This window comes from Protopterus annectens, chromosome 7.part0 (genome assembly GCF_019279795.1).
Source record: "Protopterus annectens isolate FY-2018-M chromosome 7.part0, PAN1.0, whole genome shotgun sequence".
Classification (NCBI taxonomy): domain Eukaryota; kingdom Metazoa; phylum Chordata; order Ceratodontiformes; family Protopteridae; genus Protopterus; species Protopterus annectens.
The window spans coordinates 1,244,241,272-1,244,251,661 of record NC_056739.1 but is presented as its reverse complement, the minus strand read 5'-3'; the positions used below and the strand labels follow the sequence as shown (position 1 = coordinate 1,244,251,661).

Genomic DNA, 10,390 nt, shown 5'->3' with positions numbered 1-10,390 from the left:
TGATTATTCAGGGTTTCTGTGAATGATTCCTCATAGGCAGTGGTATTCTCAGGATTTGGAGGTGCTTGAAATTATGGCAGGGTGCCACTTAGTAGTAGGAAGTTTGCTCTAGGTGTTTACATCTGCAATGTCCAGGAATCTTTGTGCATGCAAGTTAGGGGTCATGTTTGATTCCCAGTTTATACTGGGGTAGTTAAAGTCACCCATGAGAACAGTGTTAGGTTGAATGGGTGGGGAGCATCTCTACTACATTTAAGTATGTATTATGGGGTTTCTGGGATATAGAGGGGGACCTATAGCTTGTAAAGATATGGCATGTGACTTTGTCTAAGGTAATTTGGACATGGAGAAGCTCAAGTGGGTCATACTGATGGACCAGCCTTGAGGTGGGCTTATTTTGAATGTAAAGAGAAACACCTCCACCTTTCACCCCTTCCTCTGTTGTAGTTTGTCTAAATGCGTAGAAGGCATTTTAGCCTGCACTGCTGAGGTGCTCTCCTTGGCTTTAAATCATGTCTCAGTAACTGCACAGAAGTCTACATTCTCCAGAATAAGGAGAGCTTGCATGGAGTGAAATTTCTTGTTTAGACTCCTAGCATTGAGCAGTAACACCTCCAGATGTTCCTGGATTGATTTAGCTATTTTGTTAGGTTTTTCAAGTTGGCAATACCTAAAAAAGGTAAAGTATGGGGATGGACAAGATTTGAGCCAATATTCAAAATCCCAGAGGGGACAACTACAGACCATCCCTGGTAAAGCAGTGTGGTCTGTCCAACATATCCACCCAGGCTGATAAATATAATACCCTCTTCGAATGACAATATACTCTAAGCCAATTGTTAAAGTCAATTATTTCTTGTTCATATTGTGGCATTATCCTTGGAGGAAGTAGAATGCTGCTTAATGCTAACCTCACACCAGCTTAGGCACATATTCTAAGAACTCCATCATGTCTCTCTTCATTTTTATTTTATTTATTTATTTTATTTGACATTTGTTGACCGGGTTGGTCCATCTGGGCCGAGGCCCTTTTTCAGTGGAGACCCGGGAGAAAACCTCCATAGTTACAAAATATATGGAAGTTACAAGAATACAAAAAATTGCTAATACACAACAAAAAAATCTAACAATGTAAAACAGTGATAATACTGATTACAGATTATACACATTGTTGGCTCGCTATGTATATAAGGCAGGTAGTCTAGGAGAGATTGAATTTAAAGTAGAGAGAGAAGAAGCTAGTAAGGAGTGATTTGGTAGCACTGAAGAAGAGAGAAGAGTGCAACAGTAGTTGTTGACCATTCTACTGGTGAGGAGATAGATATAGTAAAGGACAGTTGGTAGGAGTAGGGAAAGGGTTTAGTGGGGAAGAAGGGAGGGTGAGTTTGGAAGGAGGTAGTGTTAGGTACTAGTAGGAGAAAGAGAAGTGTGAGATTGGGCTGGAGAGGTGGGTTCTTGGAGGTATATCTCAGGTCATTTACACCCACATGGAGTATAGCCAAGTCATACTGGTACTTGTGATTTAATGACCTAAGTGTGTGTGCGATCTGATAGATCCTGGATCCTGACAAACCGCTAACCATTACTCTTTCCTTACTTAGCCTGATGAGTGGGATATCTTTGTGTCTCACAATGGAGTCTCCTATGACCAAAATATTAGGTTCCGTGGTGGTGTGCCTTATGGGCTTAAAAGATGATACACCACAGGATGTGACTATATGTTTTGTGTTGGATGTTGGATTTTTGTGGAATGCCATTGAGCTTGCAGGGTATACTTTTTGTTTGTGCGATGTTTAGGAGGTCTTTGTGGTTTAGGGAGATTATATTAAAAAGCCTAAGCATATGTGGGTCTATATGTCTGGTCTATGCTATATGAGGTGGGTGCAGCATGTATTAGTGACAATCTGTTTGTTACTATAAGGGCTTGTATGTGAGAGCTCTGTCTCCACTTCATCTCTCACACACTATATCAGTTTGTTTAAGAATTAAGTTTGTTTGTTTGTGTCTTTTGGCTTTTCCCGGTTAGGGGTCGCCACAGCGGAACTCCAGTCCGCTAATGATTGGCAGTAGAGTTTTACATGCTGGCTTGCCGGGCCTAACGCACAACCTTCAACGAAGGAACGCCCATTCACGCATGTCGTCACACAGAAGACGCTCTAACTGAGAATCGAATGGGCAACGTTGTTTAAGAATTAAGTGATTGTCAGTAAACATGAGACAATTGCAACATTGCCTCAGGATGCCCATAGCCACCAGGCTGGCTGCAGAGATAGCAGGGAAGTCCATGTCCATGACTATGGATCCTTATACCTTGTTCTACAAAGGGAAGGTACAAAATGGGTTTAGATCTGGCTAGCTTGGTTGCTGTAAGAGAATAGACTACAATCAGGCCTAGCTAAGACCAAACTCATGGGAGACAGGTGCTCTTCACTGCACAGAATAGTTGCTCTTTGTGCAACTAAGAAGACTGGAAATTTTAGGGGTAGCATTACATGGAAAATTTCAAGTTCTGTCTGCAACACTCTTGACCTGGTCAGCTCTCACCACTGAGCCAACGGAGGCCTCAACACCTTCAAAATCAGGGTCTGTCTCCCAGGCGTCACTGGGCAGGGCTCTGTATGAGGGTCTCTGGATCAGGAAGATGGTAGAGGTGGTCCCATATCCCCCTATATCCCATCATTTGTGCAACCACCCTTTTGTATCAACCCATCTCCTTTTGTATTTCCACAACTCCCACCCCTCACCATTTGTCTGTTCAGTTTTTCTGTGTTCCCCTCCATTTCTGAACCCAACCTACTGTGTAACCACACACCTTTGTCTTCTCTGCATTTACGTTAGCACCCTCATCATTTCTCTAACATGCATTCATTTCTTTACTACCCTTTCTCCTTCCCCACCTTCACTTATATGTATTTCATGAAAAGGGGGTCTACCCTCCACCCAAAAATATTGCCATCCTCTCCTCATCCAGCATAACTCTCATGTCATCTTACTGCGTTTCCTTTGCCTGCTCTCTCCACTTTCCTTACCTTCCCATCTACCGGTTTCCTTACTTATAAAAATCTAGAAACTGCTGTCCTTAAGAAGACACCTACAGATTAAAGCTGTTGGTAAAGTTCCTTTAAGCTATAAGCAACTCTAAATCAGATATACATGTGTTCTCACTGTGAAATTTTGCAATATAATTGCAGAACGGTACTCATTAGCAAACTACAAAAACTTAAAAATACAGTACTTGGAAACATAACGACATGCAGCAATTACACATTTGTGCAAAAAATAGATTCCTGCAAACTTTACAGTGCTATCTCTACAGGTTATATAGATGGTCCTTCGCTAGCTTGGTATATGTGAAAACAGGCCCTAACTCTTTCACATTTACCATGTTTACATATAGCAGAAACAGTACTTTTTCACTTTCACCTTACACATTTGTACAGTGCAGGACTATGAATAGCATCTTTTGTGTGAATACTAGAAAGCACAAAGTGCATTTTTAAGTATTTAGCTAGCAAAATGGAGGGATAACCACACCAAAGACAGCCATAGTCGGCCTTAAGCACAGGCCAACTAGGTGGTCGCCTAGGGCGCTGCTATAGCAGGGGCACTTTTTCAGTATTTATTTGGTGCAAGTAGACCAGGATTAGGGCACTGGGTGGTGTGGGGGGGTGCCATGGAGCCCTTTTGCCTAGGGCACCAGTTGACCTAAGGCTGCTCCTGAAGACAACTATTAAGGTTGATCAAACAGAAGTAAACCCCATCCAAACTTTGCCCACAACTGGTTTAGGGAGCAATCGGGAGTTTAGGTTTATGGAGGGGTGGCAAATTTTAGGTTTAGGGAGCAATCAGGATTTAAGGTTCAGAGGTTCATACTAGGCTATCTGCCCTAGGGCATTTATAAGCCTAGCCAGAATGTGTTTGGCTTTCACCACCCATTTTAAATTTATTTTGCTATGCCCTTTTTCGAGGTTAGTATACTGTGCCTCTGTCTAACAGTGACACAGAAGTGATACCCGGGGTAAACCTACGATCTCCCATCCACTCATCAAGATTCCTCTTGAAGAGAGTCAATGAGGGACTCTGCCTAACCTGGACTGGGATTTTAGTCCAGAGTGAAGGGAGCCTCTGGGTTATGAATCTGTCCCTCCAGCATGTCCTATTTATTTCAGTGCTGAGGTTCAAGTCTCTCGAGCGCGTAGCTCGATGGGATTTGGATTTTCTGAGGTGCAGCATGTCCATTAATTCCAGGTTGGACATGGCTTTATCTCTCAGGCACAGATCGCCTCTGAACAGGCAGTATGCCACTGAGTAGAGCTGGAGTTTCTTTAACCGGGCAGCATATGGCATCTGTTTGAGCCCTTTGATCCTCTTGGTGAGGTACTTTTGGGGTCTTTCCAGTTGCTGCAGGTGTCTGGTAAGGTACATCCCAAAAGGGGCATTGTACTCAATTATGGGCCTGATGAGGGATGAGTGAAGAGGCACGATGACCTCCCTGATCTAGATGTGAATCCCTTCATGATTAGGTGGGCTATATAAAATGTTTTTCTAACCACTTTGGCCACGTGGTTGTCAAATGAGAGATTGCTATCAACTTGGGTCCCCAGGTCCCTAATTACTTCTTCTGTACTTAATGGATTACCACCTATGTGGTAATTTGTGGGCACTTTGTTTTTGCCAAAGGGGATGACTATACACTTTTGGCATTTAGCTTGAGGCCATGGCTCTGGCACCAGTTGTCTGTTTCTATGAGGCCCTTTTGGAGGATGCTTGTGTCAGCTGGAGAGTCGATTATGGCGCCTAGTTTGCAGTCATCTGCGAACTTGGTCAGCCACAGTCCTTCCATGTTGGCCTGTACCTCCGAGAAATATATACCGAACAAGAGAGGTCCCAGGACTGAGCCTTGTGGGACACCACTTGTAACTGGTTTGGAGTCTGACATGGCTCCAGCAATTCTAACCATGTGGGTTCTGTCCTTGAGCCAGTTTGCAATCCATCTAGTGACATAGGGGTTTATATTTAAGCTGGTGAGCTTATCTATAATGCCCGAGTGGGGTATTGTATCGAAGGCTTTTGCGAGGTCCAGGTAGGCTGTGTGGACCACCTTCCCCTCTTCAATGGCCTTGGTGACTGTTTCAAAGAAATCAACCAGGTTTAAGAGGCAGGATCTGCCCTTAACAAAGCCGAACTGGGTAGGATCCAGTGTTTGTAGGTCCCCAATATCTTTATTTATGAAGTCCATGATGATCCTTTCCATAGCTTTGCAGACCAAGCTAGTCAGGCTTATGGGGCGATAGTTTCCAGGATCTGTTGAGGCACCACCTTTATGGAGAGGGACCACTGTTGCTGTACGCCACTCTTTGGGCACATATCCTGTAGTAAGGCTGAGATTGAACAGTAGTTTTATGTTTGGGTTTAGCTCTTCTTGGAGTTTATGTAGGAAGCAGCCCGGGACACCATCTGGTCCCATTGATGCTGTGTTTTTTGCTTTGGAGAGGGTGGCTCTTACCTGAGCATCTGAGATGTCAGGGGGGCAGCACTCTGCTGGGATAGATATTTGCCCTTTTGGTGGGGGGGGGAGTTTGCGCTGAACCTGTCAGCTAGGATGTTGGCAATGTCTGTGGGTTTGGTGTATTTTTTGTCATTTTGGACTAATTCTGAGCATATCTGGGAATTACCACCCAGGCTCCTAACATAACTAAAGAAAGCCTTGTGATTATCCTTAGTGTCCTGTGCAATTTTTCTCTCGAAGCTGGCCTTAGACAATTTTATGTGTGCCCGTAGTTTTTTGCTAATACTGATCAGTGATGCCTTCCGTTTTTGGGATTTTGCTCCATCATTTAGTAGCTTCCTCCTTCTATTGTATAGTTTGTTTATGGCTGGGGTCCACCAGACAGGAAGTCTGCCTTTGGAGGATTGGGTCTTGGTTTTATTTGGGATCGCATGATCCATGCATTCCTGAAGGTGTTCATAGAATGCGTTTATAAAGGATTCTGCGGTCTGGGCCGTATTTTCCACAGGCCGGGGGGCTTTGAAGGATTCCACCTCAGTTTTGAGGAGTGTGAAATTTGCTTTAGAGAAGTTTTTCACTGTGGTTTTCTGGGCAGGGGGTGGGGTCGGGATGTGAATATCCAGTCAGATTAGTTTATGGTCTGATCTTACCAGTGAGGGATACACTTCTGGTCTGGAGCATAGAGTCCCCATGTTGGTGATGATCAGGTCCAGTATGTTTTCCCCTCTTGTGGGAGTGGTAACAAGTTGTTCCATAGCATTTGAGTTTATAAATTCTAGGAACCTTTGGGCTAGGGTGTTGGAGCTAGAGTAATGCTCCCAGTCTATGTTTGGGTAGTTGAAGTCGCCCAATATAATGGTGTTTGGAGACCTTCATATTTTCCAGTGTTCTCAGGAAGGCCGAGTGGGGTTCCTGGGTTTGGGAGGGTGGTCTGTAGCAGGCTATAAACTGGAAGGTAGTTTTACCCACTGTTAGTTGCACATGGATAGTCTCTGATGCTTCGTGCTTTGCCACCAACCTGGAGGTGTGGGTATCTTTGATGAATATCGATACTCCCCCTCCTTTTGTGGTTCGGTCCAAGTTTTGGGGCCCGAAAAGCATGGTATGAGGTATAACCTGGTAGTGCTGGGGTGCTCTCGGGAGCCCTGAACCAGGTTTCTGTTACTGCACAGATATCGATGTTCTCCATGCTAAGGAGAGTTTTGAGTCGTGCATCTTGAGGTTTAGACTTCTGGCGTTGAGTAGCATTACTCTTAGTTTCTTATCCCTTATGATACCTATGGAGGTGGGTTTGTCTTTTGAGCCTTGCCTAAAAGGCACTATGGGGTAGCAAAGCCTTTGCCAATATCCGAAAGCCCAGGGTGACAGGTGCAAGCTGTCCCTAGCGAAGCATCGTGGCTTGTCGAGCATATCATCCCAAGCTGACAGGCATTGGATCCCCTTTGAATGACACCAGTACTTAAGCCAATTGTTGAAATTGATCATCTTGTCTTCATATTGTGGCATCATTCTTGGTGAGGGTAAGATGCTACTCAAGGTCAGGGTCAAACCGGCCTGGGCTACATGCTCAGAGAGCTCCTTTATGTCTCTTTTCATGTAGTCCAGGGAGGTACGTCTCAGGTCATTCACACCAGCATGGACAATGACCAAGTCATATTTGTACTTGCCTTGGAGTGACCTGAGTGCTTGTGTTATGTGGCGGATCCTAGCGCCCGACAGGCTGCTCACCATGACCCTCTCCTTGTTCAGCCTGGTGAGCGGGACGTCAGTGTGCCTGACGATAGAGTCACCTATTACAAGTGTATCAGGTGTGTTGTTTAGTCTTAAGGGCTGTGACTGTTTGGCACACTGGCTTTGTGAGATATGTGTTGCACGTGTTTTGTTTTGGGGTAGCGGCTGCTTGGGTGTCTGCTTTGGAGGTCTCTGCTGCTTCGGCAGATCTTTATTTAGAGCCTCCGAGTATGTTTTTGTGTGATTATGTGTTTGGTTTGCAGTCGTGGTAGGTCTATGTGAGACTGGAATTGTAGTGAGTGTGGTTTCCTTCTCCTCCTGACTGGTTATGCCAGTACTGAGTTGAGAGAGCTTAGCCTCCAGTTTGGCTATATGGTTGCATCTCTCACATGTGTTGGAATTTGTTGGGAGGAGGAGAGGGTTGTCTGTGTACATGAGGCAGTTGGGGAAGAGGATTTTAGGTTTAGGGAGCAATCTGGACTTTAGGGTTATGGAGGGGAAAGGGAATCTTACCTTTATAGAGCAATTGTAGACTTTAGGGTTAAGATCAGGGTTCTGGGGGGCTAAATTGTCGAATGTGTGAAAACAGTCATGTTAGGTAGGTGTGGAGGAAGTACATCCGGGGATTCAAGAAATAACTATTGCTGATCCAATGTCTCAGAATTTGCTTTTATTACCATGATGGTGCAGTGGTAGCGTTGTTGTCTCACAGCAAGAGGTTCTCCTGTTCGATTCTCGTATGGAGCGCCTTCTGTGTGGTGTCTGCATGTCCTCCCTGCAGTCGAGTGGCTTTCGAAAGACATGCGTAGAATGGGCGTGCCTTCGTTGAAGGTTGGGCATCGAGCTGGCACCTCAGCACCCATATAGGGTTGCCACCTTTTCAAATGCCCAAAGTGGGACATTTTTTGTAGAAATGTCAAATTCTACAAAGCAAAACATACCCACGGCCAGTACACAGGACAGAACTTCACTTTTTTGCCTAAATAAAAGCTTATTCTTGTAGCATTTTAGTTGCTTATTCTGTTTCTTATAACATTTAGGTCTTTCAGATACATGTAACTATTAAAGGAAATATAGGAAATATTTTTGAACCTAAATTCTCAGGACATTTGCCATTTTTTCAATTTTTTTAAAGGACACACCTGCTAAAAGAGGGACTGTCCCTCGCAAAGTGGGACAGGTGGTAACCCTACACCCGTAAAAAATCTACTGCCAATCATTAGAGGACCGGAGTTCCGCTGTGGCGACCCCTAACCAGGAAAAGCCGGAAGAACAACAGTTTAACTTTTTATAACGCACAACTTTATAGTCTTCACATTACATAATGTTCTAGTGTATGCTTTGTCGAGTGACTATGATATACTGTGCTCCAAAAAATGATTATATAGCGTCAAGTCTTGATTCAATAGTTATGCTACTTGTTTTTCTCAAAAACTATAACTTTTTACGTCTCATCTGACTTCACTACTAAATAAATTAAGCGCAGTCATTTCGTTGCACGATTAATCCACAAAGGTAACATGCCTCATAAGAAACTATAGTGCACGGTTTAAGTAAAACACCGTTTGAGCAAATGGGGTTAGACGTCCCTGATTCAGGGGTGTAGCCAGAAAATTCCATTTAGTAGATACAAACTTCTTTACTGCCTTCCAACCACACGACATTTAAAAATATTGACATCTTTTAAAATGTTGCCCCCTGGCAATTAATAAATACACACAATCATTTTCAGCGGTTCTCCCTATAATTATTAAACATGTTGCTTTTAGATATAGCAATCCTTTCTGTAAGTAAGTTATGTATTTGCTGTTAGAGGCACTCATTAGTTTAGACAGTTGTAGACATACTATAGGCTGAAAAGGCTTCAATGTTTCTGAGAAATGCAAAGAAAAAATATACATATTAGAGTACAAAGATCCTTGCCCTGATTTTGACTCAAATTTTCTTTCTTTTTCTACTCCAAAACACTGACAGTTGTGAATTACAGATAATCAGTTACAGCCTAGTTTCAAAATTAGGCCACCTTATCCTGTCATTTTAGCAAGTCTCTAATGTCCATATTTGAAACACACCCCTGGTTCTGAACAGAATAGTTTAAGAATAACGTGAATTGACACCATCACCAAACAAACTGAGGATAATCCTTCGAACGGGACGCAAATCGCGAGAACACGCAGAAGGTTGCCACTGTGACCGCAGTGTATCAAGTACATTTACCGCGAGATTCGGTTTTGTTTAGGGTTCTGTGTTGCTAACGTGATATCGTTAATTGTATAAGGCAATGCATAATATGCTTTGAACATATAGTACAAGTGGAGCCATTTCCCCAACACTGGAAACACTGCAGGGAAGGGTGAAAATAAGAGGCTTGCCTTATTCTCATGTATTTGAGGTCCAGCAATAGAATAGTAAAATAATAACAATGTTCGTTTGAAATCAGATTATTGTTGCCGCGATGTTTCCATGTGGTCCCAGTGTGATACTTTTTTTTGGAGGGGGTTGTAAAAAAATAAAACAAACAAAAAAGAAATGTTTAAAAAATAGGCAAAACAGCGCCTGAGTATATTTATCAATGTTATATGGAACTAAGACCATTCAGATGGTTCCATGGTGTAATGGTTAGCACTCTGGACTCTGAATCCAGCGATCCGAGTTCAAATCTCGGTGGAACCTAAAATTTTTTTCATATTTTTTTTTTTTAACCGTTCACCTTTGATACAGCATTTTTGGCACATGTTCCAAGCATCTTTTCTCGGTTAAGACACGAGAACGACACGGGAAAAATGCAGATGAATAATTATTTCACTAAAAATACCTTTTGACAAGAAAATGGTCACAAGAAGACATTGCCACAGACTCATAGTTAATATAGAGTTACACAATCTTTTTGTTAATATAGAAATGTTATAACAATGAAACGTACAGGAATATGCTTCACAATGTAACTTGAAAAACGCATATATTCTTATTGTTTTTGGCCGCAGTTGGTACTACAAAGAAATACCTCAAAGGTTTAATATATACCAAAATGTAAACATTTTATGTGCACTTAATAAAATGTAAACATATTTTTTTGTACACAAAGTGTCATTAAAGTGTGTAGAAATCCATGTGTGCATTTCTGTATTGCTTTGTGAGGGGTCAGTCACC

The 10,390-nt window shown here is 42.8% G+C and overlaps 1 non-coding gene across 1 annotated transcript; it reads left to right on the top strand.

Moving 5' to 3' along the window:
* The first annotated feature begins 9,841 nt into the window (after nucleotides 1-9,841).
* On the top strand, nucleotides 9,842-9,913 carry TRNAQ-CUG. The gene has a single exon. It is a non-coding gene; the product is annotated as a tRNA-Gln (tRNA).
* The last annotated feature ends 477 nt before the right edge of the window (nucleotides 9,914-10,390 follow it).